Source organism: Astyanax mexicanus, chromosome 5 (assembly GCF_023375975.1).
Source record: "Astyanax mexicanus isolate ESR-SI-001 chromosome 5, AstMex3_surface, whole genome shotgun sequence".
Lineage (NCBI taxonomy): Eukaryota > Metazoa > Chordata > Actinopteri > Characiformes > Acestrorhamphidae > Astyanax > Astyanax mexicanus.
This window is the reverse complement of record NC_064412.1, coordinates 25,565,601-25,592,473: the sequence shown is the minus strand read 5'-3', so window position 1 is coordinate 25,592,473 and position 26,873 is coordinate 25,565,601. Positions and strand designations below refer to the sequence as shown.

The window sequence follows — 26,873 nt, the reverse complement described above, 5'->3', positions numbered from 1 at the left end:
TTGAGCTCACTTTAGTTGGTTATTTTCCAAATTCATATCTATTTTTCTGTTATTATTAAATGTTATTAGCTTATTAGCTTAGCTTGTCATTTAGCATACAGAACTTCTCACGGATTTTTAATGAATGTTGATTTATTAATTTAAAAGCTGTACCTTATTAAAAGTATTTTAAGCCAGACAGACACTGTGTGATTTTTTAATGAGTTTATCTGCACTTTTAAATGGTTTGTCCTGTAGGAAACGCACACGATTTGTATGCTGACACTGTTGTCTGACTGAGGAGCTGCTTTCCGTCAAATGCAGCCTGTAGGCAGGAAAAAATCCAGCCAGAACCGACCATATCATGAGCCAGTTTTAAAGCCAGTAATTTAGTAGAGCATTAAACTACAAATCTGAGATGTACCTGCTGTACTTCTTAATCTCTGCCCCCAAAACGGTCCATTAACTTGCTTGACAGACGCGTCAAATCCCCCGCGAGCACGCGCGGCGCACAGCGCACCGATTAATTCATGCGTTGAGCTTTAAACGCGCAGCTGAGCTGTAATTGGGGAAATATCACAAAAATCACAGTGTGATTTGTTACATAAAAAAAAAGACCATTTTCTTCCGCCTAATCTGAGAGGAAAGCGGTGTTCTCGACCGGCCCGAGTTCATGCAGCGCCTGAGTCAGGCTGGCGTTCAAGCTCGGGTTCGGGCTCGCGTTCAGGCAGATAATCTAAATGATAAATGATTTTGTGTTTTTGCACTTGGGCCATAAGCTCAATATTAAAAAGTTCGTTTGTTTAGAAATTATTTTATATCCTTAAACCATGTTAAATTATATTAGATTAGAGGAAAGTCATTTAGACATCATTCTTAAGGTGTTTTTGTCCTGTTACCGCTCCGCAAAAAAACCTCTTCCTTTAATCCGCGCCCCACATACACATTTTTGCAGCACCTGCCCCGAGGTCCTAATATAAATTGAATTAATTACATTTAGTGCTTAAAATTTACTTAAAATTTATTTAAAACGTGCTGAACAGTGCGGCCGTTTATTCCCAAAGTACAAACACTATGGTTGTTTGCGTGTGTCGGGCCATACTCCACTATTCTTTAGGGTTTTTTGTTGCATGCATGAGAATAACTATTACAATTTTCTTAACTATTTATTAATTTGCTCCAGCGTCTTCTGGATTGATTACACGTTGTGTTTTCGTTGTTTGCCGCGCCACTTAGACGGAAATGGAAATGAATGTTTATCGAATTCTATTGCACAGGCTTATCATCGTCATCGAGGGAAAAATTATCGCGAAACAAATCGATATCGTTATATCGCCCAGCACTACGATCAGCACAAGACGTCTGTGAGCTGATGCATTGGAACCGAGTCGCTGCACTTTTCTCTAAGTGCGCTGTGAGGCTACTCGGCAATGTTGCATTAGCAGCAGTTTGAAAAGCGGTGGCTGACTTCACATGTATTGCAGGAAGCATGTGCTATTCTTGACCCTCCTGGTGTTGGGGAATCACTAGTGATAGGGGAGGTCCTAATAAGTGGGTTGGGTAATTGGCCATGTAAATTGGGGAGGAAATATAATAATTTTAAATAAAATATTAAGTAATGTCTCAAAGCATGAACTAGATTTCCCAACTAAAGAAGGAAAATTGTAAATTCTTAAACAATACTTGTTTGGTTTTTAATCTTTGTGTCTTGGCACCTTGAATGAAATGGAAATGAATTCGTAAGGTGGCTAAAGATTAACACACCTACAAGAAATGTTTCATTTGTCCTCGTATAACACACGTTTTTGTTTTGTTCACAAAGTACTGCCATTTCTACAGCATAAAAGCGCAGCTCCGTTCGCTGCACATCAGATCTGTTCTTGAAGCGGAGAAATGCTACAGGCAGGTGCACGGATGAAATCTACTCTGTGAGAGGCCATATGGGCTTCATTTATTGCCTGAAGGTGCACTTGTTTTAGTGACTCAGTGACCTCACCCCCCCCACCCCCACCCCCCACTTCACATGGCTTCCTCACTCATCCTCATCGCTCAGCCTCAGGCCATCCCCATCAGATGAGCGATTGTGTATGCACTCCCACTCTCCACAATAAACATACATGATGTGCTCCAGCATTCACACTACCTCAGCGGAAGCAGTGTTGATGGTACGTCCCAGAAATGGAGGACCTGGGGGACGGTTGCTCCACTTTCCCCTTCTCCTCCGTTTATTAATTTATCTCTGTTTTATTTCTGCCAGGCCTCGACTGAGGGCGAGGATCATGCCTTTGTAGCTACTGAATGAATGTGATGCGTTTTAAAGCACAGCTAGTTGAGGGCGGCCTGCCCCAATGCATTGGATTGATGTTCCTTTAAACCCTTAACAGGTCAGGATTTGTCAATTGTCTGCCTGACATTACACCATTTGTTTTATTTAAAGGATTTTCTTGATTTTTGATCTTTTTTAAAGAGGTAAAATTACAGCTTGAAACTCACTGCAGCGCTGCATTGAGGTGTAATAGGAGGAATAGCGGTGCTCTCATGTCTGTGTCGGAGCTCAAACCAGACTCTAAGTTTTCTGAGGCAGTCGCGACCAATGCTCGCGAGAACTGCGACCTGCTTTCCGACCTTTAGTTCTAACAGTTCTACAAGGATTACTGGTTCATTCTTTACAAACTAACATACAGACACTGTGGCAGAAGCTGGAAAGAGACCGAATATGCCTGTGAAAGCCAGAAAACAAGAAAGAGAGACTAATCCACCTGAAACATTTATTACACTGTGCAACTGTAGGGGGAGCCCACGAGCACAAAATCTCAATCCTACCTAGTGGAGCTTTAAGCATTAGATATAAAGCTTTCATGTTTGATAAGGAACATTACTGAAAAACATAATTGTAATAGAAACAATATATATTAAAAAATTAAGTAAATCTGCTAATGTCAGAATATAATAAATAAAATCATAAAATTGGCTCTTTCCAAAAGCCTTTTTTAAAATCATCAAAATTTTGTACTCGTTAGGTTTTATTACATCCCAAAGTCCATTTCACACCAGATTTCACCTTTAAATCTCCCAGAAGGTAATTTGAAGTCAGGGAGTATTTGGTTAGCTTTTCTTTTTTAATCACATTCAGAACTGAGGTAAATTAAGTGTGATTGTGTGAAGACTAACAATGGCTGCTTTCTAAACCCAGTTATTAAACCCCCAATCCTGTCATCAATAACCTTTTTGTACATTGTACAAATGTGTATTTGAGTGAGATATGGTGTAGACCAGTTGTAGATATAAACACTGGCTTTCTGCCAGTGTTCAAGATATTGTATCTACTGGTTGAAGGAGGAGTTGCATGTTATGCAGTGCTGCAACAGGTCATAAAGAAATGGATCATGTGGTCTGTCTAATTCAAGATCAACTACAAACCAACCGATCATGGATCAATTGCATGTTTTGGCAAAATTTCCCCCTTCAATGGAAAGTCTTTATTTTAATTTGTAAAATGCTGTGCAGTCTAAGACTTCATAACCTTTGAATTGTAACCAAATAGAATATTTAACCATTTTCAAATATAATCTAGGCATGATTCAACATGGTGTTCTGTAACTTGTCATTTCAATGAAAAGTAGTGTAGTGAAGTGTATGTACAGACATGGACAGACACATGTTGGTTAAAATGATCTTTATGAATTAATTGACAAGCTGTTTGGTGGCTTAACCACAAGCAAGAGTATTACCTACAGAAAAAGAAAAGTGTAATTAAAACTAATGTAATACTTGATATTTGAATATTTGTTTTGATTTTTTTTCTTTGGCTCAAAATTTATTCAGATCATTTTATAAGAAAAAGATCATATCTAAGAAATATATAAGATCATATCTAAGAAAAAAGACAAACATACTCATCTACAGTTTTTTCTGTGGTTGGTGCCATCCATGTCTTCCATCAGCAGGGGAACTATTGTGTTTGTTTGGGGGACTTTTATTGACAGTTTTCCCTCCAAAATACCAGGAGGTGACATCACAACACTTCCTGTTTGGTGCTATTTTAAGCCTAGAACATGGTTTTGTTTGAGCCTATGAAAAAAATGTTACTGTGTGAGTTGTTTTATTACTCTGTTTCCAACAATACACTTAAATAGTTTTTTTTTTCATAGTGAAAAATGACTTTTATCATTTATTTTTTTATTTATATTTTATTTTATTTTTTATTTTTTGCTACTTGGGGACTGGAATTTAATGTCCATGTCCATTTGTTTTCTCTGGACCCGTACTGGGCCAGTTTTGTTGTTCTCTATATGTTTAGTACCTTCTTTCTTCTTCATATGGATTTTTTCCAGGAAGACTGTGGGTTTTCTGTGTCTGTAAGTGTGTTTTATTTGTAAGCATATGTTATTTAGTTTAGTTTTAGCAGTTCAACTGCTGTAAAGTTCACTCTTTCTGTGTTTTTTGGTTGCCAAATAAAGTTGCCAAAAAGGGCTAAGGCTTGGCTGTGTTACTCTGCCCATGGTGATGCTACACTTTAGCATCAGTCATTACAATAAGTAAGTTTAATGTCTGCTTTAACTGTGCTTGTAACAGTAAACTGACAGTTATGTTTTTGCCACAGTTGCTCTGATTTGATTTTGCATGTGTTAAGGTTGAGTTTGTGGTACTTTTGGGGATATATCTATAAAAAGCTGCTTTTCTATAACAGGGAGTCACTGGCATCATTCACACGACCCCCTTTATCCTCATGCTGAGGTTAAAAGTGATTTCCTGCAATTCCATCTCGTTTCTGTGACTCACTTTCTTTCTGAAGGCATGTACCGATGCAGTGACAGAGGTCTGTGCATTTGGAGCAGATCAGTATTTAAACTGCATGCCTTGTGGCCTGTGGTGTGTGTTTCTGTTCTGGATTAGTATCATAAAGAAGCCTGAGGCAGAGTATTAAGTGCCGGTTTGAAATAGTGACGTCCTGAGAGTGTGTGGCGACAGAATACTGTCAGTAACTGGGGGAATTAGGTTCTCATAGCATGACTGAGAGTATAAACACACACAGTACCAGTCAAACGTTTGAAGACATTTTCTGCATTGTAGATTAGTACTGAAGTCATACAAACTATAAAGACAAACATATGGAATTATTTAGTAAACAAAAAAAGTGTTATATTTTAGGTTCATCAAATTAGCAGCTCTTGCTTGTATGACAGCTTTGCACAGGTTGGCTGGATTTTCTCAATCAGCTTTATGAGGTAGAGTCAACTGGAATTCAGGCTTTCAGTTAACAGCTGTGCCCAAAATTGTCAAGAGTTAATTACTTGAATTTCTTGTCCTCTCATGTGTTTGAGAGCATCAGTTGTGAAGTTGTGAAGAGGTAGAGTTACAGGTATACAGTGATTAGCTCTATTTGAGTAATGTTCTAATCCATACTATGGTAAGACCTAATCAAGTAATAAAGAAGGTCAAAAGAAAAAAAAAATAAAATAAAATAATCAAGAACTTTGAAAGTATCTTCAAGTCCAGTTGTACATGTATTTATAAGCTATGATAAAACTGGCTCTCATCAGGACCACCCCAGGAAAGGAAGACTAAGAGTTCCCAAACCACAAGTTAAGAGTGCCCCAGATAAGAGCACGAAATGACTTTGAAATTATTTTGTTTTAACACAAGTTACTAGACAATTTTTCATGTTTTTCTACATAGTCTAAATGACTTCTGTCTTACATTTAGATTGTAGGAAAAATAAATCAATTAAATTAAAAGCATATAAACATATGATAATGAGAAAGGTTGGCAAATTTCGACTGGTACTGCAAACATATATAAATTAATATTAATATTAATAATAAGTAAGTCAAGTTTGGCCTCAACTTCTTTGTATAACTCACTCTATTCTCTAAGCCTAGAGACATTTGAATTATTTAGGTTTACTAAGTAGATTACATGTAATTTATGAAATATGGATTAAATCTCATAACTAACTATCGCTGTCTTACCTCTTTCTGTCTCTTTTCCACACACACACACACACACACACACAGTGTTTGAGCTGTGCTGTTGTACCTTTCCCAGTCTGAGCTTTGTTTTAGTCTGATGCTAAAACTCTCCCTGAAACCTTTACTCAGCAGATTAACAGATGCTAATTTAAAAATCATCAAAATTATAGGGAAACATTATAATAATAAATGTTTTAAATGTACTCTAGTCAGTTTTTCAATGCTTTCCATACTACACATTTATTTGTTTTTTTTTCTCTCAGAAAATTACAAAGATGAAAATATTTACTTGTGATTAATCATGAATAATTGCAAAATGTGGTTGTGATTAATACAATTACATTTGTTATACATATATTCGGATGAAAGACACACTTCAAAGGAATATAAACATGCATTTATTAAACGAAACCCTTCACCAGCACCCAAAGGAACTCAAATAAAGATGGTAAACAGCCCAACTAAAAGCTGTAGTTTCTTCTAACAGCCTTCCTGGTGTCCAGTCCATTAGCTCAGCCCCTGTTTTTACCTTGTGAATTCTTTCTCTCTCTCTACTGGGCTAAAGTAGCTGTGTTTCATTTATCACTGATCGGTATTTTTGGACTTGTTTTATGGTTTAGAGTACAGCACTACAGTGCGTTTGAGGTCAAGACTCCGGTTTGGCCGTTTGAGTTTTGGCTCACAGAGACGCTCTGTTATCTCCTGAGGAATTTCTTGACACAAGTTGGTCTCTCCATGATTGCAAGCTGTCCAGGCCTCGAGGCAGCAAAGCAGCTCCACACCACTAAACTCCTTCCACGATGCTTCATAGCTAAATTTAGCTTTTGCTGGTGAAATGTGTTTTGTTTTCTTCATACGCCAACACAACACTGTGCCCAGTTACCAGTAAGTCTTACGTTTAGCTTTAATCTACAAATAGTTTGTTGTTTTTTAGTGCTGTGATTAATCCAGGATGTCTTAAGCCCTATCCGGACATCTGTGAAAAATATTTCATACTGCTACTCAATGATAAAACTCTTGCATCTGGACTGCAATTGAAAAAAACAGGAGGACCAGTGAGTTTTTTGGCTTTCTCAGTCACATGACATCGCGTTCAGTAGCTCCTCCATTTCCTCCATTGTTGTGTTTACGTGGATCTCTGTGGAAACACACATCCAAAGAGTAATGACGATGCGCGGAAGTGGACAAATAGCTCTTTCATTAAACACGAGGTGACGAAACTCAGCGTCCGTACGGAACTAAAATTACCGGAGGACCACAGAGGAGTTCAGCTAAAAATAGTAGGTAATTTAGCCCGCAATTTTTTATTAGGGGACATCTAAGAAAAACACATACATACTCCGTCCTGACAGAAATAAAATCACACAGAACTCCCCATAAAAGATAATTTAACCCCAGGACCCCCTGAGAAACTAATCCCGCCCGGATAGGTAGGGCTTTAAACCATCTTCAGAGAGCAGTATGTTCTTGGTGAGATGTAATATCTCGTTTTTTTTAACCTCCCATGAACCCCTAACCTAATCATGTTCAGAGTTTGTTCTAATGGTAGAGTCATTAACACAAATATTTTCTGTAAATCAGCGCACACACAACACTTTTTTTTCTTGCAAGTTGTCTACAGTATTTTCAAAGAAAAACTAATGTGTCTTTTGCTTGGGAACACCTTAGTTCTTGTGTGTTTTTGTGAGAAAATTATGTTTTTGTGAGAAAAAGGTCCTCCTGGTAAAATATCTAGTAAGTAAGTAAGTTATTACCTTGTGTCGCTGATCATTTGTGTAATGTGCAAACCACAACTACTAAAAAAAATAAAGATTACAAGACAACAAGTGTGAAACGTACAAATATCTGAAAAATGTATAAATGTACAGTAAGGAGAACTTTTTAAACTGTAGAACTACACTACACTGAGGACATTCTCCTTCAGAATTTCTTGGTAGAGAGCAGAATTCATTGTTCCATCAATTACAGCAAGTTTCCAGGCCCTGAAACAGCAAAGCAGCCCTAGACCATCACACTATCACCACCATGTTTAACGTTCAGTGTGATGTTCTTTTTCTAAAATGTTGTGCTATTTTTAGACCAGATCTAACAGGACAAACAACTTCAAAAAATCTGTTTTTGTCTTTTGGTGGCAAATTGAAGATTTTTTTTTTAAACTCTCTCCCATGAATACAATTTTTGCCCAGTCTCTTTCTTATTATTGAACCATTAACACTGACCTTAATTTATAGTGGTGTTGCCTGCAGTTTCTTGTTCTGATGTTGTTCTGGTTTCTTTTGGGGCATCCTGGATGAGTTGTCCATGCCCTTTTGGAGTAATTTTGGTAGGTCGGTCACTCCTCAGAGGATTCGCCAGTGTTCCATGTTTTCTCCATTTGTAACTAATAGTTCTCACTGTGGTTTGCTGGAGTCACAAATTTTTAGAAAGTATTTTGTAATCTTTTCCAGACTAATAGATGTCAATGACTTTGTTTTCTCATTTGTTTTCGGATTTCTTCATATTGTGGCATAATGTGTTTCTTTTTGAGATCTTTTAGCTTCTTCGTGTTGTCAGACAGGATCTAGTTCATTCATAGGGTTCATTACTTTTTCATACAAGGCCTGATTGGTTTGGATAGATTTTTTTCCTTTAATAAATAAAATCATCATTTTAACTAAAGAAATCTGTAAGAGGTAAATACTTTTTTCACATCAGTGTATGTTAACCAAATACTGAAACTACAGGAATAAGTATAATATATTGTCTGACAGTTTTCACTTATCTAGTGATGCTTTCTAAATGTCAGCAGTGGCTCTGTGATCGAAATTGTGAATAACCTGTTGTTTTAACCTCTATTTCACAGACTCACATGGATTCCAGAGACAGCGTCTGCTGGTCACAGTGTCAGGACTGAGAGCGGAGGCATGGATGATCTAACCGGACATCTCATCAGAGCCTAGTGGCTGGCAGGACTTGGATAGGAGGCTGAAGATGTGGCAGGTCAACGAGAGCGCATCCACGCAAAGGAACTGGGCGGCTACCAGTACCCACCAGTAATAATCTGCAGAGGCTCTGTCTGTCCTGGGTTCGCTGTCGGAGTGCAGGCTTCAGAAAATACTCAAGGTCATCTGAGCTCAACTTCGGTGAGTGAGGAACAGGATTTACAGAACTACTGCAGTGCTTCTGCTGTTGGGATCAGGTGTCCTGCTGATCGCTGATGTTCTGGACAGTTAATGTTTCATTGTGTCTCAATCTTGTTACTCTTGTTGAAGACAAGACAAGATTTTTTTTAGAATGCTGTAAATTTCGGCGTTCCCTGTGGTCTAGCAGTCAGTATGATTGGTGGATCACCGGTTCATATCGCAGATCATTCGGCTTGCCATCAGCAGCCGAAGTCTGAGAGAGCAAAAGTGGGCCTTGCTCTTTCAGGGTTGGCTTGATGGTGCTCTCTACCAGTGTTTTTAAGTTAATGCAGCACATACCACTCTTAGTGTGTAAACAGCAGCAGAGAAAGTGTTTATTCAAAGCAGTATATTATCTGGCTAATAAATCAGATTAAACTGCACCTTATTAGTAGTTTAGCTTTAAATTAGAAAGAAGTATGTTTAATAGCTGGGTCAGATCGAGACCAGATCATGTTCTCACCACAAGCAAACCACCATCTGATTTATGTATATGTATGTATATATAGACTTTAAAAAATTAAGAGACCACTTCAGTTTCTGAATCAGTTTCTCTGATTTTGCTATTTATAGGATTATGTTTGAGTAAAATTAACATTGTTGTTTTATTCTATAAACTATAGACAACATTTATCTCAAATTCCAAATACAAATGTTGTCTTTTATAGTATTTACTTGCAGAAAGATTTCAGACATCAAATAATGCAAAGAAAAAAAGTTCATATTTATAAATTTTTAAAAGTACAGAAATCAATGTTTGGTGGAACAATCCGGTTTTCATGTATCTTGGCATGTTCTCCTCCACCAGTCTTACACATTGCTTTTGGATATTTATGCCAATCCTGGTGCAAAAATTTAAGCAGTTCAGCTTGGTTTGATGGGTTGTGATCATCCATCTTCCTCTTGATTATATTGCAGAGGTTCTCAATTTGGTAAAATCAAAGAAACTCATCATTTTTAAGTGACATAAATTTCCAGACATAACTTTAATCTTTGCCTAGAAATGCAGCCGTTCATCTTCCTAACACTGCTCTGGTGCAGCTGAATCCATTATTTGCTGGCGTGATAAGGAGCTGTTGAAAGGTTGAGTGAACTTATGAAATGAACTCACTGATGTGTAGACCCGGCTGGATATGATTCAAATAATGTGATCATTTGACTTCTGCCTTTTCCCATAGACCTACGGTGGCCGAGAAAGCCCAGCGCAGTGCAAATTGAAAAGCGCTGCAAAAGCACAAAACACATCCATCAAAATTACAACACAGGCGCAGCAAATAGAAAAACGCGCAGCAAATAGAAAAACGCGCTGCAAATAGAACCACAACACAACGGAAGTGAGTCACAACACAACGGAATTTTCCCGGGGGACCTTAAAAGATGCTGTACCAGCTGTATACAAAGGACAATAAGTGGCAAACAAGCTTCTGAAAAGTAAGTTATGTTTATTACCTGTGATTACCACGGTTGTGTGCATATTATTAAAAGTTCTGCTTCACAAAACGCCTTGTTTGCCACTTATTGTCCTTTGTACACACAGTGAAGTCCGAGACGTTACTGAAGACGCAGCTTAGCTGGTACAGTATCTTTTAAGGTCCCCCGGGAAAATTCCGTTGTGTTGTGACTCACTTCCGTTGTGTTGTGGTTCTATTTGCAGCGCGTTTTTCTATTTGCAGCGCGTTTTTCTATTTGCAGCGCGTTTTTCTATTTGCTGCGCCTGTGTTGTAATTTTGATGGATGTGTTTTGTGCTTTTGCAGCGCTTTTCAATTTGCACTGCGTTGGGCTTTCTCGGCCACCGTATAGACCAGATATTTTATTGGCGACCGCTGGCCATGACTGGTCCATAGTTGTGATATATTCACATGTACTGTAGCAGGTGTATAAGCTTCTGCTGCTGAAGCTGAAGGTGTAGAAGTTTGCCTCTGAATGCTGCAGATGCCGGTGGGTTGAAATTGTACATTTTTTCACTGATAGAGCTGCTCTTAAATGTCATTCTTGGTGGAGAGCTGCCAGTGCCTCTGACTGTGCGTCGCTCCCAGAAGGAACACTATGCTTCTGTGCGGAGTTTGAGAAGCCAACGCCGCGAGGCAGTTTCATCACTTTTGGTGCTTTTACATTGTGCCTCAGGTGTGAAACCACAAGAGCAGAGACAATTTAGAGCATGACTAATGTTTGTCGTGACAGTGCCTGTTCTGTTTCGCCGGGACGATATGCTGTCCCAAATAAAAACTTGGCTTACTCACCTTTTCAATATAATGAGGACAGGACTGATGAAATGATGAGGACAGAATGGTGAGAAATATATATTTTGTTATCAGTTTAATGTAATCTGTGTTAAAAAATGTAGTGTTAATTAGATTAGGTTCTAATTTATTGTCAGATGAGAAATGGTAACAAGTAATCATATATTGGCCTTTTAGAGAGAAATAATTTATTCTTTTTTATAATTATATTTCTTTTATATGTATTTATGGTGTGGGTGTGTTTGGTAAATATTTTAACATAATTGAGTTTACTCTAACTGGTTTCTCAGTGCCACTCTAATTTCAGTAGTGGTTTCTGATTGGACAGTGATTACATTTCATTGTGGCACAAATTTAGCGCTGCTCATAAACAGAATGCAATCCTGTACACTGTGATTGCTTTTGAACATTGAAAATGTAAATGCTTGTGTATTGTTTTAAAGAATACTTGATCTTAAAGAGATTGAGTGCAGGGAAATAAAATGTTATAGTGGTTTTGCATTTCATTTTAGCACATATTTTGCATGTTAGTGAGAAAAAGCAATGCATTTTGTGTTGTGTTGGGGGTTGTGCTTGTGATCACAGCCTGACTGAAAGATAAAGCATGATGCTGCCACCCCCATGCTTCACTTTTTGGCTTGTGATTGTTGATGGGTATGCCAAATTCCTGTTGGTGTTTCTGAGTTGGTGCATCTGCACTCCACTCTCAGTCTCTGAACTCTGCTGTTCTTTCAGAGTTATTGTTTGCCTCTCTATTCCTCTACTGACAGGTCTATTTCTTGCACTAGTGTCCAGGCAGTGTCTGGGTGGAATAATGTACATTCCTTTTCCTCCAACAGATCTAGCAGTGCTTACTGGAATATTCAAACACATTATGTATATTATTTTGTAGCCTTTTCCTACTGTGTACATGTTTACTAAGTTCTTTTGTCTTAGTTTTTTTTTTTGTTTTCACCAGAAAAGGTGGCCCCTTTTAATGAATTTGCAGGTAATTGGGTGCATTAGGACAATGTCATGTTAAACAGTTATACTATAACAAGTACACCCTCTTTAAAAGGGTGTAACTACTAGGGGTGGGCTATATGGCCCTAAATTAATATCACGATATTTCATGGTAATTTCACGATAACGATACCCATGGCGATATGACAAAACACTGAATTAAAATTAACTAAATTAAATTAATTACATTTTATTATTGCATATGATATGATATGGCACAGCCCTAACTGAGATATTAAAAAAATAAAAGAATTTGCATCAGATTTGTAACAGAAACCAATGATCCAGAATGTCATTATACTTATAATATTAATAATGCACTCCAAATATAATATATAATATCTTCCTATGTATCCAGGATTAAAGTCAATTAAATGATAGTGGACATATATCAAATCAAATCATCAAATCAAATTTATTTGTATAGCGCTTTTTACAACTGGTGTTGGCACAAAGCAGCTTTACAGAAACATGATCACAGGACAAAGAATCAGGCAAAAACATTAAACATACAAAATACAGAATACAGAACATATAATCTGTAAAATAAAGAATATATAATCTGTTTCTAGTAGATACATAATGGGAAATGATGAGAACAGTGTGATTCTTTTCTATTTTTTGATAAAAACAGCAAAAAAGTAGAACCCTGATATGATAATTAGGGGAGGGTGATATGGAACGATATTTTAGGGTATTATATCGTTCACGATATTCAAAAATGTTGGCGATATTATCGCGTACGATATGATATGGCACACCGCTAGTAACTACATTATTATTCTATTGTATTATCATTGAAGCAGTGACATAAATGTTCTTGACACAAACAAAAAGGAGAAAAGCATGATATGCAATGGTGATGGTTGGCAATACTTTGCAAAGCGACATAACAATCAGACAGGCATTTATACATAAATACGTAATGAACAACAAGTAATGGTAATTAGTATTCAGTAGATGAACAGTTCCTGATTGGATGATTAATAGTATGTCACAGAGTCTTTCGGAAAACAGGGATTTGTCATTCATCAGGACATTCTAACACTATAAAGAACAACCAGTATCTAAATGTGTCCATGACAGTAGTATTGTTTATTATATTAATTTCTGGAACAGTATATCACTCAAATAATATAGCTATTGTGACAGGTCTGTTTAAGTTGATTAGATACTGTTTGTAAGGCAATGTATTATTTGGGTTCTAGCCCATTCCATTCTAAACATGAGAGGGAGGAAGATGTTTCCTTTGAGCCGGTGACTCTGCAGAATATCAATTCAGGTTTGACGTCAGCGTAAATGTGGGGGTTTATCATCAAGTTGCTGTCAAATACTGTCCATTCAGGCTTCTGGAACAGGTCTGAGTGATCTGCATAAGCGGGCGGTGCTGTAACGGACGATCTCGGGAACACTTCTCGCTCTCAGCGATTTGCCCAGGTGTTCTCATTAGCACCTTCTCCTCAGGCTCGGGGGGGAGGAGGAGGAGAGTGGAGGGTGAGGACAGTGAATTTACACTGCCCTCTCAGTGACAGGAAGAGATAGAGCGGCTCAGCAGTGTGTACCAACACTGCTCACACTATTGGGCCAATTGTCCTCCTAAAAGCTGCTTGTAGAGCCACAGCGTTTTTCATACTGTGCATTTCAGTACTCGTGGGATTCGACAGGCTGGCAACTAGAGGCTTTTTTTTATACTACAGGTCAGTCAGGCCCAGTGCAGCTTCTTATTTGTACCACTACCCCTTGTTTTTGAAACTGAGTTACTAAAGGGGAAGTGGTAAAAATCCTCATGTCCATTTATTGTTCAATAAGTGGACATTACCTCAATCATTTTATTAATTGTGATATTGTCCATTGTGTTATTAACTCAAAATGTACCTTACTTGGGAAAAATACCCTCCATCCACACAGAAAACAAACTTAAAGAAACATAGTAATGACCCAGTGCGGCTATATACATACATACATACACTGAAGAACCTACTATATCATACTTTGGTTCAAGCTAGAAACTTTTTAAGGTTCCAAAATTGGCTGCGTAAACAGAAATGGAAAGTTTATTGTCTTTAAAAGGGTTAATTCCTTTTTATAATATATATTATTCTATTAGTGCCAAATTAGTAGTCAAAAAAATGCCAACAATGTTGTTTATATTAATCATTTATGGCACAAAATACCATGAAAAAGTGTGGAACATTAGTCACATAGCGCCACCACATGAAAGGGAAGTACAATTAAATCATTCAGCAACACTAGGTGTAGGTAGGTTTGGCTTTTTGATGTTTAAATTGGGCTTAACTATTGTTGTACCATTTAAGGTGGAACAGGAAATTTAGCTAGCTTGCTATCATTTAAGGTGCTATGAGACATTCTACTTGTGATTTTTAATGCTAGTTCAGCGGAAACTATATTTAAAAAGATAATGCAATGGTTATCCTACTTTTAACATAGAAAAAAAATACTTTTTTGGGGTTTATTTGGACATTTTGGAGTGTGCTTCATCAAAACACACATACCTCTAAGCATGAACACATGAAATTGAGTGGTAGGTGCAGGGGGATTGGGATGGGGCCTTGGTCTGACTGAGAGATAGAATAACTACATACAGAGAAGGGGTGGGCAATATGTTTTATATGATATAAAATTCTTGGCAATGTGACAAAACACTAAAAATATTGAATTAATTTTAAGAATATTTTATAGAAATACAACAGTTTCGAACATTCTGTGAAAAAAAAATACTGTAAACTTAATTGTATACAAACAGTAGATGGTAACACTTTATGTGAAGGATACCTTCATAGAGGCTTCATAAGACAATCATAAGAATTGAATAATGCCTTTAATAAGCAATGCTTAATATGTAAAACTAGCCTATATAATATCTATAAATGTTTTATCATCCAAAAGTATATATAAGGATATTGTCATGTACAATACGATATGGCACACCCCTACCACAGCGCGTCAGATGTGTACTGTAATTAAAGAGAGCCTCTCCATTCTCTCTCTCTCTCTCTCTTTCTCTCTCTCTCAGTCTCCCTTTTATCCCACTCCCCTCGCTCTTAACAGTATTATTGATTGCATGCTGATAATTCTGCATGCATAATTAGACACGCTTTGTTCCCATGGAGATCTGTTACTGATACCGAATCTAGGACAGTTGTCAATCAGATTATATCAGCTGTGAGATGTGTCACTACGTGTGATAGAAATGACACAAAAGGAAGGATCCAGAAATATTTAATGCGACAGCTGCAGTTTATTGGTGAATTGCTTTAGGTTTGACTCAGTCTTGGTGTTTGCGTACCGTATTTTCAGCACTATAAGGCGCACTTAAAATCCATACATTTTCTCAAAAATCGACAGTGTGCCTTTTATGCCTTTTTTGAATTTTATCAGTCAGGTTGTAAGGAGCAGTAAAGCCACTCTGCTGAAGTACAGCATTATACAGGAGTTTCAGTTTAGTTATCCAGCAGTATTAGCATTAGCTGCTAACCGTGCTAAGCGCTAGCTTTTTGGCCGTTCAGAGGGGAGTATTATCTGCCTGTAGCTTGCTGCTAACCCCAGCTAGCACTGCTGGAGCAGCATTAGCATTAGCCACTAGCTGCTCTAGCTCTTTTGCCATTCAGAGGTGAGTATATCGACCTGTAGCCTGAGCCTTTACTGGGTAAAACAAGCTACGTGGCATGAACCGCTAGCTAATATAGCCACTCATGCTAATGCTCCAGCTTTAGTGGAAGTCTGGAAATCTATACTTAAATCTATACTTAAGGTGCTCGTTTCACTTGTCTAACTCGTCAGAATTTATTTTTTTTTTTTAAAGGTCTTAACACCCAGTGGAGAGACCTGCTGAATTAAAGGGAAAACATGGCAACACCCATGTTCCTACTAGTGTCATAATAATGCGCCTTATGTGTGAAAAAAGACCAGAAAATAGACGTTTATTGACAGTGCGCCTTATAATCCGGTGCAATTTATAGTGCAAAAATTATAGTAACTCTGATGGAGTCTCACCCAGCCATTTATTTCACTGTTCCACTGCTGCCTGTGGTCACGAAGCGTCATCTCAGGGGAAGTGTCACGGCTTGGGAACACCTACAAGATGATAACAAGATGACATCTTGTTATCTTGTAATGAAGGTTAAACATAAGCCAGCGTGATCATGGCATAATTCCATTATCAACATATCGTACAATATAAGGACATGACATGAATAATTTTTGCTGACCTCACTATTGACCATTCTGATATCTGTAGAAAGAAGAACCAATAAAGGTGAATGATACAGTACGTCTCGGCAAATACATGTAATGTATTTTTGTTATGTCTTATTTATTTACTGAACATTTTAAAATTATGAAGAGTATTTGTGATAATTAGAAGGTCACAGCTCTTGAAAATTATGAAATCGCTTTATTATGCTATTATACTATCCTTATATAAGTGGAATTACATTCCATTAATAATGTTTGTGTTGAGCTAATCCCGGCAGGATGCAAAGATTTGAAAATAAGCACTGAGTTTTTTTAGACCTTTTGGTTCTCTGTAGTGCCAAGACATTTTGGTCTGTGCCTTTTTTGCTATTAAATTTCGATACCAAGCCCTGGCTGTTTACACCCCACTTTCCCTTAATAATGTATATGATTCAACCCCTGGTTCTGATGATTCCAGAGCTTTACAGTTGGTTTCACCCAGCCATATGAGCTAATCCCGGCAGGATACACCCTGGACAGGCCGCCATGGTCTAGTCGCGTTTGCACGTGTGTTTGTCTAGACTAGCATTTACTGATGACTCTAAAATGGTTTGATTTTTTTCTGATTATATTTTACTTACAGTTGTGTAGTGCACCAACCCTTTTCCGTTATGTTCACCAGTCTGCTGTGCTCAAAACAATCACACATGGCTGGGGAGGAACCAGAAGAACAGCAGCACGTTTTCACGACAGTGGACATTTACTCTCGGCATGTTGGGAGAACGGCATAAGAAAACCAAAGGCTGCTTCATGTGCCTTTAAAATTGTAGTGAATTCAGAGGTCACTGTCTAAAATGCTGCTGCTCACCAATAGCATTGCAAAGTTCAGATTTTGACAGTGATTTGTTGAATACCAATGATATGACTGATGTCTAAGCTTACTCCTCACCACACCAGTTCTTCTGCAGCACATCACTTCTGCAGGCCTGCCGTACTCTGCGTTCTCCACGGACCCAGCCCAGACTGCTTAAATGTTTGATTTTCACGGAGCTGCAGAGAGCCTACGGGAATCGTTCTTCTTTTGAAATCAAATTCCTGCTGTGATATTCTGCGGATCCTACGAGCCGTGAATGTTGTGGCATTTGAATAATGCCAGCAAAGGCCTTATCCAAAGTTTAGTATTTCTCCCACAAACACACTTCATACGTGCAGATGTGCATGTTGATCTGAAAATAAGGTGTGTCCATTCCTATCTTACTTATGCTCAGCACGTACACAGCCCCATTTATTACACACACACAAGGATGTTCTGCAACGTGCAATCCCAATTTTGATGATAACGATAAAAAAACAAACAAGCATTTTGCATTATTCATAAATGTGTTTGTAAAATCTTTTATTGTAATAGCCTGAGCTTTTTAAAGGATATTAATGGAAACTATGGATATTTGAGACATTTTTATTTACTTGAAACAAAAATTAAAATCACCAGTGCATATATGAAACAGTGCACATATTTCTTAAGTGTTTATTAATATATTTAAATGTAAATAAAAGAATCTGCTTCAGATTGGCAAATTAGATTTATTTTAATTGTTAATCAATTAAAAAAAAATGATTAAAATCATGATTCAATTTTTAAATGCTGGTATTTTCCTGTACTATTGTGAGGGGACAGAAATAGTAGTGTATAGTGGTTTAGGTCTGGCAGACTAGATCCTTTTAACTGTATTTTAATACCTCAGGATAAAGAGAGAGAGAGCACTTGAGACTTCAGCACAGCGGCGGTGTGTCGACAGTTTGAAGGAAAATGAAGTGTGGATGAATCTTTTGAAGTAGAGCCAGACTTTAGAGCACTTCGACATGTTTACCTCACCATGCTCTTTCTATGCACCAGTGTGCCATTGCTTTTTTTTTTTTTACATCGCTGTGCACTTTCTGCGTTTTCCACGTGTTTGTGTTTTTCATGCAAAGATTTGAAAATAAGCACTGAGTTTTTTTAGACCTTTTGGTTCTCTGTAGTGCCAAGGCATTTTGGTCTGTGCCTTTTTTGGTATTAAATTTCGATACCAAGCCCTGGCTGTTTACACCCAACTTTCCCTTAATAATGTATATGATTCAACCCCTGGGTCTGATGATTCCAGAGCTTTACAGTTGGTCTCATCCAGCCATATGAGCTGTTGTGTATGATCTGTGAGTGTTGGGTTAATCTAACAGATTATGATGCACCCCAACCCACTTCTGGACAGTTTTAATTGCAGTCAATCGTGAGTGAAATCATATTTGCGGGCGCGTTTCTCTCTGAGGCCGGGCTAATTATGGTCAGTCACATTTCTAAAACAGCGCTCCTCTGGTTAGCCAAGATGGAGATGCCGTTGACTCATGCTAATAGATCAGACCAGAAGATCTCCCTCTGTGGTTGTATGTAGATCAATGGGACTTGTTGCCATGGCAACAGCGACAGATGGCGCATAGCTACGCTGCAGCAGAGCTGCGAGGAGAGAAAGCCTGGAGTCCCTGAAGAGTGAATGTGGTAGGTGGTGCAACGCTAGTTCCTCCAGTCAGTCCTTCTCTCTGACACCCACTCGCAGCCTCTGTGTCGGTAGCAGCCTTTCAGGGCCTTCTTAATCACTTTCCTATTTATTTCAGATCCTAATGCTGAACGCTGCACACTGCGTATTTATACTATACCCTGGGTATGTTGCACATGACTTCATTTTCCTTCCTTTGCAAAGTAGAATCTAAAAAAAAACAGTGCAGTACAAAATATACAGCATTTTAATATGAATGAAAATGATACAGCCATTTTTACAGGCATTTTCTTTTCATAAAGACTCACTTTAAGCACATTCTAGCAGAATTGGAACAGTAGATTTGGCCTAACTTCAAATTAGACCCCTCTAAACCCAGATAAAAAAGATAAAATAGTGTACACTTCCTGCCAGCTTCCACTTTATTGGACTCACCCACATTCCTTTGAAAAGGTAACTCAGAAACTAAAGCTTAATTGGCCAAATGGGAAATGGGAACTATGGGAAATGAAGTCTGACCTTTACATCCATTTTAGCACTGCTGAACTCTCCAGGCCTCTACACCTCTACAGTTACTCTACAGTTACTTCAGGAAAAGGAGGATATACTTTTTAATTCTGTTTATTTTGAAAGATTTAATACATTATAATACATTATAAATTGATAAAGATGTATCATCCATATATTGTAAAATTATAGTGATATAAAGAGTAACTTGGTATATCCAACCTGGTTGTTTACATCCATCTTCTCCTAAACATAAAACAGTTTAATTAGGTTTGAGAAATGGAGACCAGCAGTAGCAGCAGCAGAAGTTGTGTTTCAGGGCATTTTCACATCTGTAATTTGTTTCTCTGGTTGAAAAAAGCTGATGAGTTCGATAAGTTTCTTGGAGTGCAAACCTAAACAAACCCAAAAACGTATATATATTTGTTAGTTGTTACTATGTTGCAAGCCAGTGGAATATGAAGAAAGAGGAGTGTGTTCAAATACAAATCAGTAATTTTTTTCTATGGATGAAATAATAGCAGTAGAGTCTTAATGAACTGGAATTTTTTCATGCATATTACATTCAGTCTGATCTGCACCACTTTTGACACATGCATTGAAATGGTATCTAATCTGGCTGTCACTTTGAAACTCTTCAGGCGGGTTCTCTTAATTACTTTCTGGCACCACTATAACCACTGAGAACAGGGTCATTTCAGTACATCTCATTCAGTCATCCATTCTGAATTCACTGTATCTCAAGCTTAAGAAAAGTTTTGTTTTTGTGGCTGCTTCAGCTACGTGTCACATGACCATGGCACAAAAGCAAAGCTGGTCATGCGGGTTGACCAGAATTATCAATACTAGTTATGCTTGTCAATCAACCTGGTTATATAATGATTTAATGACTTGCTTGGTCTGGTTGATCATGCTGTCATTCTGCTTAAATGAGAAATCTGGTGTGAAATGGATTGGTAGACTTAATTTCAAGATGGAGGTACCCAGATAACTACCTCAAGGTACTGTGTGTATAACAAAATGTTTTATTAAACTACCTGTGCACTTTCAAAATTATCAGTGCCTCATTTTAAATGTCAGGGCCCTCAGAATCCTACCAATGAAGTGTGGAGATACTTTGAGCTACTTTGTTAATGGTATAAAAATAGCGTTTTCTTTGCATGGGCAATCTTATGCCCCTATCACTAGCATTGTTAGCATGTTGGTAGCATTGACCAAAAGCACTGTATTTGGGAAAGCTGGGGGTGAACAGAGGTGGGCTATTCAACAAAAGTTTGTACTAGGGGTGTGTCTAGATCTCGTGGCGAGATTAAAACAGACATTATTTCTCGTCAGGCTTAAACCTGTCTCGCGGGGCAAAAAAACAGTGTGTGGACTTTTTAAGAGGGATCTGGCAACCCAGTAGCGATAGAGTATGATGGCTGAGCAGTGAGAGCAGCTCTTAGCAGAAGAGGAAAATTTGGGCATTTGCATAGAAGATGCTTCTGCTACTTTTAAGTTGTATGTCTGGCTGCATTTTGGCTCCAGTGGAAACAATAAACGGTAACAGAGTGACCAATAAGACACAAACCATAAAAATAAATGTAAATACTGTACTAATCCCTTATCTCTGTACTGTATTTTAAATAATGTTCTGTCTCTGTTTGCACTTCAAGCATAGTCTTAATATGACTGGTTATGGTTCTGCATAGTTAAAGTACAAGAAATTTAGGAGAAAAAAACAAAACCATAGTCTTAATATGACTGGTTGTGGTTTGCACTTATTGTTTGCACTATATAAGACCTAGAAAAGATTTCTGTTTATTTTTTATTCTTATTTCTATTTCTTATAGAATTAATGTGTGAGAGAAACCAGTCTGTACATTTTTGACGTTTTCTTTAAAATTTTATTTTTAAATCTCGTCTCGTCTCGTTCTCGTGAACTCAGTAACGTGTCTCGTCTCGTGATATTAGTGTCTCGTCACACCCCTAGTTTGTACTCTTTATAATGTCTGATTACACCCCAAATCTTTATCACAGCAGATTTCTCCTTTAAGGATGTGGCCCCATTGTATAGGGCAAAGCGTTAGTGTTGCTTTCTTCATATTAGGAATAATTTTCACACCTCATTTTGGCATAATAAGACAAAGTTGTTGAAATAAATTTAATTGTAAATTAATATGGAATTATTCTCATGTGACTGCAGTATAAACACTGCAAGCATCTTGGTTTACTCTGTATTTGTGTTTTTGTTGTTGTTTTTTCTTTTTTCTTTTTGTCAGCCAGTACTACATACATGTTATTCTCATAGCAGCACCTCGTCTTGTGGAAAGGGTCTGCTGTCCTATTACCATGCTCAGCCTGGCACTGTCTTGCTCCACTGCTGCGGGATAAAGCCCTCAAGAGCTGCAATTCAAACCAGGCTTAATTATAGCAGCCTGGCAGCAGCCTGACAATCTGAGCCCCCTGATGGCTCTCTTTCACAGTGAGGGTATCCTGAGTTTCTCACATTCAGGCCTGTACTTCCAGACTTCCAGCAATGATTAGATCACCTTCAGCTCCAAACTGAAACACAACACGTATAACGCATTATAATACATGACAATAGATTCCTAAAGTGTTCAGAAAACATTAATATAACCTTCCATTACGTTTAACTCATCCTTGTAACTCAAATTTACTAACATCTATTATTATTTAGGGTAATTTAGTGTTTTACTGCACTTCCACTGTGATTTAAGGTTCGCTGGTTAAAATCCCGGATCATGCTACTTGGCATCAGCAGCCGGAGTCCGAGAGAGTATGATTGGCCTTGCTCTCTCTGTGTGGGTAGATGGCACGCTCTCTTTTTTCATCACTCTGAGCAGGGTGTTGGTCAGCACAGGCATCTATTAGCTGTTTTAACAGAGCTGAGGTGCTGCACTTTCCTAGCACCAGCCAGCGGCAGTTTAAAAAGAGGCTTGTGCTAACCTTCACAGTTTCTAGTGTTAGGGGGAATTTATATGAACAGGGATTGGAAGGTAATTGTGGAGAAAATGGTATTAAATTAGAAATTGCAATAAATAAACAAGTATTTGTATAGTGTTGTTAGAATAGGACCTGAAGCAGATGTAAGTTTAAAAAAAAAAATTAAATTACATGTGTGTAAAATATTGAATTTTCTTACTTTCCTGGCACTGCTGATTGATCCATCAAATAACACCAGTGTATAACAAAACATATATAGGACATGTTTTGAAAATATATTAACTGTCACGCCTGGCACTGAAAGCACACCTGTCTTTCGTATTCAGCTAGTTAATCACCTGAATATTGATTACACCTGTGTACACCCATATGTAGACCCTCACTCTACACCAACTATTGTTGGTTCTCCATCTACAACACGTTAATCCCATTGCCTGTGTTCACCCTCTCGTGTAGGATCTTGCTTTGTTTATCAGACCTCAATTTTGCCTACTCTCTGATTAGGGCTGCAACTAGTGATTATTTTGGTAGTCGACTAATCTGATGATTATCTTTTCTATTAGTCGATTAGTCAACGATTATTTCTGCCATGTCCTCCTTGAGTGTAAGCTGTGTGAGTATTGTTACAAATTAACGATTAGTCGACAAGGAAATTTATAATCAACAAATTTAAATAATCAACATTAATGATTATATTGATTAATCATTGCAGCCCTGTCTCTGATATTGCCTCCTTGCGTATGACCACTGGACTGATTCTTGTTTATGGTATGTTTAGTCAATTTTGCTGCTGTGTACTGGTATTGACCTTGAACGTTTTGAATATCCCCTGTACTGCTATTTTTATATAAAAAAAAAACATTTATTTTTATCTGCGCATGTCTGAGGACATTAACATGTTAATTTTATGTGTAATTTGGTTGTTTATTAAATTAGAAGAAGTCATTTAATATGAAGCACTCAAGCACAATTAAGTCAATCAAGTCTACTATTTTGAAAAGTTAAACAATAAATAGTGTCAGATTGACCCCAAGCAAAATAGAAGGGAAACACTTCCAAGTTCCAAATAAAAAAAAATGTAGAAAAAGAGAAAATGGGTTATTGTTGACTCCGATATATATAAAAGGGATGCTACCATAAAGAGAAATATCTCCCTTTACTAAAAGAAATGAATCAAACATGGCAGAACATTCTGTTAAGCATGGTTTGAGAGCTGCTCCCAGATATATCTTAAATGATTTATTAAACCTTAGTACAGCATACTGATTACTATTTCATATCGCCAAATGTTAATCTGCAGTACATTGTGCTGTTTGGGCCTGTTAAGTGTCTACTGTTTGAATATCATCATGGTCAGACTGAACTCTTTATCTGCATTTTTAGTCTGTTGTTGTTGTTTTTTACATTGTGTTGAAATGTTGTGATAAATAGAACAATAGAACAATAGAACAATTCTACAAAATGACTCTATACTACAAAACACTAAGAAATCATTTAACATCGACTTCTATTGAAAGTTGAGAAGGATTTCACCTCGACCTGTAAAGCGTTATTTGGAGGGGTCATTATAAGAATATTTCCTGTCATGCATCCGTCCACCCTGTCACAGCTAGCTGCCCCACAGTTTATATTGGAAGAGACAGAGGGTTTTGATGGTGCTGCAGAGGAAGACATTTCAGAATGTGGACCCAAGATAGACAGATAAACACAACATACACGTACCCAGTGCAAGAAGTACATATCGTTGCTGTCTCCAAAACAGCAACTCAACTTTACAGAAGAGAGAAAAAAAAAACTTCTAAACTTTTAATGGAAGTCAATTGGAAAAGAGATTATTTCAGGTCATTTTGAAGTACTTCTATTGGTCTGTTCATTAAGAAATGTTGAGACACTGTAAGAGAATGTAAATTTTGTAGTAAACTAAAATCAACAAATATTGATTTACTTGTTTTTCATTGGACAGCAATGATATGTAATACACACACAGTGAAACTCTGCCCCTCATGTGTGGTATAAACCTGTATAAAAATGAATATGTGGGTTCTCAGTGGGACTAATGTATAACTTATTATGTGTAAACCGACCTAAGTAGGTTACATTTTTTATGAAATTCCTCATTTTAATACATTTTAATTGATAAAATAAAGAAAAACGAGTAGCATTTCTATTTATACATGTGATATAACAAACATAACAAATGTAAAATACAGTAAACAGAAAACATATTTGCCACATTGCAAATTTCTGTAAGATTTTATGCTTGTTTGTTTTACTTTTTTTTTTTTTCAGATTATTATACAAATTTTATTATCAGACAACATCCAGGCCCGATTACTGCCAGACCTGTAGAATCAAGGAATCACTTAAATAGAACCTGTCTGACAACATGAAAATGTGACACATTGTTTCCCGACCTGAAAAAAAAAATCAAGAACAGATTTAAAAACAGTTATTGACATCTATCAGTCTGGAAAAGGTTAAAAATAATTTGTAAGGCTTTGGGGACTCCAGTGAACCACTCTGAGAGTTATTATTCACAAATGAAGAAAACATGGAACACTGGTAACCATCTCAATTGACTGGCCTACCAAAATTGTTCCAAAAGGGCATGGACAACTCATCCAGAAGGTCATAAAAGAACCCAGAACAACAAAAAGAACTGCAGGTCTCACTTGCCTCAGTTGGGGTCAGTGTCAGTGATTCAATAATAAGAAAGAGACTGGGTGAAAATGTTCCAAGGCAAAAAAAAAAATCTTGATGATCCCCAGGACTTGCAATAGGTCCACCAGATCTAGAAGGACTCCCTGTGAAAAAAAAAGAGGACCCTATAAGGGTTGAACGGGCTCTGTGATGGGGTGGACAGGGAATAAATAGCTATTAATACATATGCATTGTTACAATGTTTCGGTATAAAATATAAACATCCTTGCTGTCAACCCAAAACATGTTATATTGATTTGTGTAGCTTTAAATGTTTGAATTAATTAATTAATACATGTTTGCTGTTTGACAGTTACTCTATAACATATAGACCTTTTCTGTTTATGCATGGTTTACAGTTCATAAAATCCTCAACACAATAACACCAAGAGACACATAATATAGGGTATGTCTACTTCATTAAGTGCTGCTAATGCTAATTTATTGACTCGTAAAGCATGGATTTGAAGAGAACATCTGAGTATTCAATTATTTAAGCTCACATCAATAGACTGCAGATCACAGCGACTGTGGAAAGAAGTGGCGGATTTGTTAAATATTAACATTTTTTCTTAATCATCCACCAGACAGTAGCACTAGCTATCACTTCCCAATATTGTGTTTTTATTAAAGGCTGACCTTTCTGCACTATCCGCTTAGTTTTTTTTTTTAAGATGCTGCTGCACGGTTTTTGCTGTTTAACAGCTGAACTAGTCTAAGCAGATATTTGGCCGGGCGTGCACATTAATGTTTTAAGAAGCCAGAGCTTTTTTCTGAGCAGAATGACTCGCATCTAATCATTAAACAATAGCAAAAGAGCAAGGAGACAGTGGCTTTTTGAAGCACCCCAGAGACAGGCTTGGAATACTTTAAGCAAGGCTTTGCCAAATCGAATTGCCCTGGCAGACGGACAAGTGATTAACAAGTCTGCCTCAGACAGTCGAGATAAGCCAAGATATGCAATGACACACTAAATATTTCTTTTCATTCAAATTAATCTGGCCTCCTGCAGGATCCCAAACTCCGCTCAGAAGCGTATGCCAATATTGTGGAATTAAAGGGACAGTACACAATGGTGTCTACTAAACCCGAACTAAATATCACAGAAATGAATAGAACTGTGTGTTTGGTGTTTGTTTCAGGACGGCTATATTGACTCGCCAAACGATAACAAAAATGCAGACGTAGGCTAATCCACAAAAAAACTAAACCCAGCTGCCATGTGACCAACCTGAAATGTAGTTAAAATAAAATCTGTTGAAGTTTCAATGTTAAAACAGTGTTTAATGCTGTGAATAGCATAACACAATTAGGTACCACTTTAAAATAAGACTACCTTTAAAAAAAGGGTTTATAAATGGTTTACAATGAGTTTATTAATGGTTAATAATTAGGTTGTAAATGCCTTAAAAAACATTAATAATCAGTTATAACACATACGTAGAAAGGGCAACAATATAGATGGTTGTGGGTTCACTATTTGGCAAACAACAGGTCATTGTTGCCCTTTCTACGAATGTGTTATAACTGATTATTAATGATTTTTAAGGCATTTACAACCTAGTTAGTAACCATTAATAAACGAATTGTAAACCATGTATGAACCCTTTATAAAGGTAGTCTTAATTTAAAGTGGTACC

General features: G+C 37.3%; 1 protein-coding gene across 1 annotated transcript in view; it reads left to right on the top strand.

The window, feature by feature from the left end:
- Nucleotides 1-26,873, top strand: part of lrrc7 (leucine rich repeat containing 7) — a 223,839-nt gene that overhangs the window by 36,401 nt on the left and 160,565 nt on the right. The window contains exon 2 of the mRNA XM_007248259.4: nucleotides 8,794-9,073. The gene's annotated coding sequence lies outside the window, so the exon portion shown is untranslated. The remainder of the gene's footprint in view (nucleotides 1-8,793; nucleotides 9,074-26,873) is intronic.